We start from the raw sequence: 6,677 nt of genomic DNA, 5'->3' as shown, positions 1-6,677 counted from the left end.
GGCACCATGCATTAAAGAAGGACGTGCGCGTACTTGCTATTTAAAGCATGGAACGTGGGCACCCACACGCGGCAAACAAGAAAGCACATACTAATTATGGCGGGAGAGGAACATGCGCGGGAAACGAAAAAGGGCGGCTCGAGGCAAAAGCCACTATAAAAGACACAGGCCTGCGAAGGACTCACTGTTTACGAATTTTCCTACATACAGGCGCAGAAGCACAGAAGAGCGATCCGACGCACAACGCACACACAGCCCGATCCCGAACAACAGACAGCAGAAGAAGAATTCGAAACAATGGTACTGTCGGAGGAGGCACGCCAATGGATGAGGGAGAACGGGTTAAAAGGATTGCTGCGGATCGCCGACGCTCCACCACACGGAGAACCAGAGCAGGCGGCAGCATCGATCGATTTATCAGAAATCACGGAAGGAGCGGTGCAGGCGCTCACGGGGATAAAAGCAGGAGGGCTTCAAACAATCGAAAACCCTTCAAGTGAAATCCTGTTTGAATATTTCGGTGAGTATTCTATCAGCAGCAAGGCGTACCGAACACAGGGCGGAGAGAACCTGCTATTCGGAGAAGTGGCCCGCGCCATGATGGAATACGGATTCGTGAATCCTCGTCCCCCGGCCATAGCCAGGTACCGGGCAGCGTTCTTAATAGCAGCATACGAAGGATTACAAGTAGACTGGCTCCATTTCATAACCGAAGGATTGAAGGAGGCCATCAAGAATCTTGTGGAAGGAAAAAAGCCATGGGCCGGGATAGCACAATGGCTAACGGTGTTAGTCCCACCGGTGCTCCCCATCACACAAAAGAAAAGAGGTCGGCAGGAGACGACGCCGAAAAAGGTCACAAAGCGCCGACAGATCTTGGAGAAACACACCCCCGGATGGACCCAGCAAGAAGCAGAACAGCGGGGGGAAGGACCATCCCGACAGCAATAGGAATCGGCAACAAAGGCAAAACCGGCAGGAAAAGGCAAAGGGAAATCGGTCGAGGAGGAACCGGTACCGCGCAAACCAATCAATATAACGTTGCGACGGCCGGAACCGGAACCAGAGGTCTTTATACAAAAGGTCCGTCTGGTAGCCGCACCGGAGGAGGAAGCTGAAACTGAAGACTCATCCGAACCACTGGTAAGACTCCCAGCAAAACAAGGTCGGGAGAGACAGGCGAAAGGACCGGCTCCACCAGTTGACAAAACTCAGGAGAGGGCACAAGGACCACCTCCAGTAGCCGAGGCGGAAGCAGTACCGGAACCCGTACCGAGGGAAGCAGCACCGACACCGGTTGTGCCGGACTTCAGAGAACCGGTCATCCCAGAGAAGAAGTATGAACAAGCGCCGAAGCCAGAGAAAAGGCTCGAAAAACAGCCGGAGTTAAGTGAGCAAGGCCACCCCGACACAGGAAGAACAAAGCCACAATGGCTGAGATGGCTTTCAGAGCAGTTATCGGGAGTAGCGAACCAGTTAGAGGAAGAAGAAACGTGTAGGCAACAGCTGACGCATACAACAACTCAGGAGTTGGTCGCGCTCCGAACACAGATCGAGGAAATGCAAGGGGAGCTGTTGCAGGCAAGGGAAGGAATTCAACAAGCACAAGTTGTCACCGAGCCGGTCGGGACAACAAGGAAGCAACCAGAACCGGAACTGGAACCGGTAGCCTTGCAAACCGGCCCTGAGACCAAAAAAATAATAGAAACCTTACGAGAGGAGTTAAAAGCTCAAGAGGCATTAAGGGAAAAAGAAAGGGAGCAGCGGAAAGCGGTGGAGGAGGACAGACGAAAAATGGAAGGCCGCCTACGGAAAGGCCGAGCCACTAATGACCGACTGCAAGAAGAAAAAGAGAAGCTGCAAAAGGAGAAGGACCGACTGCGTCGACATGCCGAGCAGGAGATAGAACGACTGCACGAAGAACTCCGACAACAGAAGGACCGGGACGATCGGTTAAGAGCTCAGGCAAACTGACGCCTGAAGCAGAAGACGGAGGACTTCGACCGTCTCTACCGAGATCACAAGCAGGCCGAGTCGGACAACAAGAAACGGGCAGCAGACTACGACCGGCAAATAAAGAAGTTGAAAGAACAGCTCAAAGAGACCCGATTAGACCTGGCTAAGGCAATGGATGAGGTCAGTGCCAACAAGGAAGCATTGTCGGCGGAAATAGCCCAAGCGACGGACAGAAGGAAGGAATTAGAGGCGCTAAGGCGGGAAAAGCTGGATCTGACCAAGATCAGGAATGAAGAAAAGGAAAAATCGACCTTCACGATCAGCAAACTGCAAAGTACCTATGAAAAGCAGAAAGCGGATTACGAGGCCCAGGCTCAGATAATGGCCGACATTATAAAACGGGCAAGGAAGGAAAAGCAAGAAGCTTATGCGCATGCTAAGGCGGGGGTCGACCGGATCAAGCTCATCATGTCAGGATGGAGTACCCGAGCTCAGGCAAGCATCAACGAAAGTACGGAAAAGCTATGGAAGGAGTGGTCACAACAGGCAGCCGAGCTGCAGACACTCCGAGCGGATGCCGAGAATCGGAGGAAGACCGGTGACAAGTTCTACAAGATGGATGAAGAAAGTATCGTCGCCATTCGGGAAGAATTGTCGGAGGATTTCTACGCTTTAGCGGAAGAACATCTCAAAGAAATCCGAGGGTTGGTAGAGAGGTTGGATGACGGGCAGCTCGCAACTCAGTTGGAGTTGGAGAGATACGAGCAGGACTGGTTACAACAGGAAGCTAAGGGAAGAACGACGCCAATCACTATTAGTGAGGGAGAGAGACCGGCTAAAGTTGAACCAACCGACACCGAACAACCCCGACGAGGAATACCCGATGAAGAACTTCCGTTCGAAGGAGAAAAAGAAGAGCAGGAGCAGACCGATGCCGGAGAAGAAGAAGAGCTGAGACCGGAAGACACCCGAGCAGAGGAAGGAGGCATATCGAGCCGACCAGTCGAGACTGGAGAAAGCGACACTGGTAACAGAACAGAGCCTGGAACGGAGGGAGAACAGGAAGAACCCGGACGAAGCGGTGAGGAAGCACCGGCACCACAGAATCAAGCAGAGTTGGAGCAACAAATTTTTACGGAACAGCCAACCCAACCGGAGGTCGGAGACCAGGCAGAGTGTGCTCGATATTTTGGAGGAAGAATGAGACCGGGAGTGGATTCGAAGTGCAAGGCACTTTCCCACGGGCGTGCCATGTGTTGGCCGGTCAGAAGAGCAAGGACAAGTGGGAAGGCGAAGTCGGATCGGATAATAGGAAGTAAATAATAGTAGAATTATTATTCGGAGGGACGGATCCGGTACAGTTGTACCGATCTGGATTCGGACCGATTCGGATGTCGGTTGCCTAAGCGCACCGATTGTAACCTTGCCGGATGCCTATAAAAGGATCTGTTGAATTGTAAAGGGTTTGACGGAAGTAATACAATAGTAATTATTGCGTGTTTATCTGTATCTTCGTATTGTTTACCGTCTGTGCTTAATTGTAATCATCTTACGCGTGTAACCTAGCATTCAATCCTTACCACCCCTTTGGAGAAGTGTGGATAGACACCTGTGTTGAGGCTAGTCCGGCCATGCAGACAACAACAAGATGAATACCGGCTCTATTGCGACAGTCAAAGTGCCATCGACCTTGCTAAGAATGCGGCCTACCATTCCCGGACGAAGCATATCCAGCAAAGGTATCACTGGATCCGGGAAAGAGTAGATGACCAGGAGTTCGCGCTGACGAAGATCCACACGGCCGAGAACGGGTCAGATATGCTGACCAAAGTGTTGATACCCGACAAGCTGGATGCATGCCGGAAGAGGATCGGACTGGTAAGACACCTCATGCTAGAGTGAAGGGGGAGTTTATTGGGAGATAGGTCCCTCCGGATGGGAAGGGAGAAGAACAATGCCGATGAACAAACTCGGCCGAGGCCGAATCCAGATGACGAGTACCCGACTACGGAGAGCCGGATGATACAGACCCGGTGAAGACCGGATCAGGAGTACCCGGCTACGGAGAGCCGGATGGTACAGACCCGGTGAAGACCGGATGAGGAGTACCCGGCTACGGAGAGCCGGATGGTACAAACCCGGTGAAGACCGGATGAGGAGTACCCGGCTACGGAGAGCCGGATGGTGCAGACCCGGTGAGAACCGGATGAAGAGACATATTCGTAAATATGTTTTCTGAGAGTCCATCATGGCTATATTTGTAAATAGCCGAAAAGTCATATTAGTATAAAAATGACTTAGGGCAAACTTTTAGTTGTAGTTGTCATTCTTGTTTTGCACGAGATTAGTGCGCGTAATAGTGTATAGAGAGAGAGAGAGAGATAGAGGTCGCTGCCTCAGTTGTAACCGCCGCATGTGGTGAAGACTGTGAGCACGAGGTCGTTGCCTCCGTGAACTCACTGTTGTACATTCTTATATAGTGACAGTTTGCAGCCTGTGGGCTGGCGTGGTTTTTCCCTAGTTTGGGGTTTTCCACGTAAACCTCCTGTGTACTCTTCTCTTCTTTGTGTCGTTTATTATTTCCCGTTTTTTGTGTATGATTCTAAGCTCGGTTGTGGCCGAGCGTTGCGGATAAGGAGCGTTGAGTTCTCGTCACGGATCACCTCGATACCCAAAAACTAATGAAGGTCCCCCATGTCCTTCATATCGAATGCGTCCGACAACTGGGACTTGACGCGGTTGATTTCCGGAAGACGTGGGCCGGTGATGACTAAATCATCAACATAGAGTAAGATACATACCGGACCGTTTGAGCCTTGACAGATGAACAGGGAAGAGTTCGACTTAGAGGCAACAAACCCCATCTTTCGCAACCGGTGCGTGATCTTAGCATTCCAAGCACGGGGGGCTTGCTTCAAGTCGTACAACGACTTCCTCAGCCAGCATACCGCCGACTTGTTCACCTCCGACTGAAATCCGGGGGGCTGAGTGTCATGATATGGCAAGACTCGAACCCATGACCTTATACTATATGGGTCGAGCTCTTGACCATTAGACTATACATTGTAATACATAGAATATTATTTTCATTTATATTTTATTATAGAAAATTGATGTATATTCCAGATTTCTCTGGAACATTCTAGAAACTTCAGGAGTATTCCTTAGAACACTATAAAAGGAGGCACAAGGCATTATTTCGAACCAAATTGGTTCAACGCCAGTCTTAAGCCTCCTAGCTACTGTACATTTTCTTCACATAATATATATCTTTTCTTATCATCACTCTCTCTCTCTCTCTCTCTCTCTCACTCTCTCCCTCCCTCTCACTCACTCTTTCCTTCTCTCGAGAGTTCTTCACCTCTCTTAGTACTAATACTTCTTTTAGTACTAATTCCTTCTCTGTCTTAGTACTGTTCTTGACAATTTGAACCGATTTTCCTACCTTCTGTCTCTCTCATTTCCTACTAATCTCTTATTCCTCTTTTCTTTCATCCCATGGCCACTGTTAGGGCTGAAGAATATCAATCTGTTTTCTCGGAATTTCAATGCTTGAAAGAGAAGTTCCATGCTTTGGAACAAGAAAACCAACGGTTGCTGGGGGATCTTCAGCAAATCTCCTTAGAAAAGCAGCAAACGCAACAACAACATGGGGAACTTGCGTTACGCGTGCAACAACTCGAAGCAACCATCGTAGCGATGCAACAACAAGGGCCCGGAACACAAGGGATTCATAAAGAACCCAAGATTGGCCTTCCCACGAAGTTCGATGGAACACGATCGCAGTTTAGAGGTTTCCTTAACCAAGTACGATTAGTTATTCAAATGCATCCTTACCGGTATCCCACCGATGCATCACGAGTGGGTTTAGTAGGCACATTGTTAAGTGGCTCAGCATTGGCATGGTTCGCTCCACTATTAGAAAAAGAATCCCCGTTACTCAACAATTTTGAAGAGTTTCTAGGTGAGTTTAAAGCATGTTTCGGAGATACTGACAGCATCAGGACCGCAATCAACAAAATTCGGCGATTACGCCAAGGTGACCGTCTAGCCTCTGCATATGCTGCAGATTTTCGCCTACTCGCCGCTGATATCCCTTGGGATGATCAAGCGTTGATGGAGCAATTCCGTTATGGTTTACGCAACGACGCCAAGGATTTACTCTTGACCTTCCCCAAAGAGCCAAAGTCCTTAACAGAAGCAATCAATTGCGCGGTGAGATGTGACAACCGCCTCTTTGAGCGACGTTCGAAACGACAACTACAGATACCGAGGGCAAGATCAGAGCCCACCTATGCCTCAATGGTAGCAAGACCTTTTCCGAGGGAGTCATATAATGCGCCTCCAGCGAATACTCCGACTCCGATGGAGATTGACACTACACGTCGTCGAGGGCCATTATCCGAAGAAGAAAAGCAGTGACGTCGTACAAATCGACTATGTCTTTACTGTGGTGGACCAGGACATTGCCCCCATAGGCCAAGAAGACAGGTAAACCAAATAGTTGCTAGTTCTAATTGTACTAAACCCGAGCCTATTTCAGTAGGGATATCTGATAGTCCTAATAGTACTAATAGCCTAGATCTAGCAAACAGATTTGATGTCCTTAGTCAGTTAGAAGAAGAGTTAAACGACTAAGTCCAGCCAAAATAGGAGCCGTTTGGTTGGACAACCCTAGATCTGTGCAACCCATTAGTGGTTCCATTCCCTCTAAGCAAGTT

This window comes from Azolla caroliniana, unplaced genomic scaffold (assembly GCF_043228905.1).
Source record: "Azolla caroliniana isolate FFs.n. ecotype wild unplaced genomic scaffold, voAzoCaro1.0.p SCAF_11, whole genome shotgun sequence".
Taxonomy (NCBI): domain Eukaryota; kingdom Viridiplantae; phylum Streptophyta; class Polypodiopsida; order Salviniales; family Salviniaceae; genus Azolla; species Azolla caroliniana.
The sequence above is the reverse complement of the archived record's forward strand: the minus strand, read 5'-3'. Positions refer to the sequence as shown.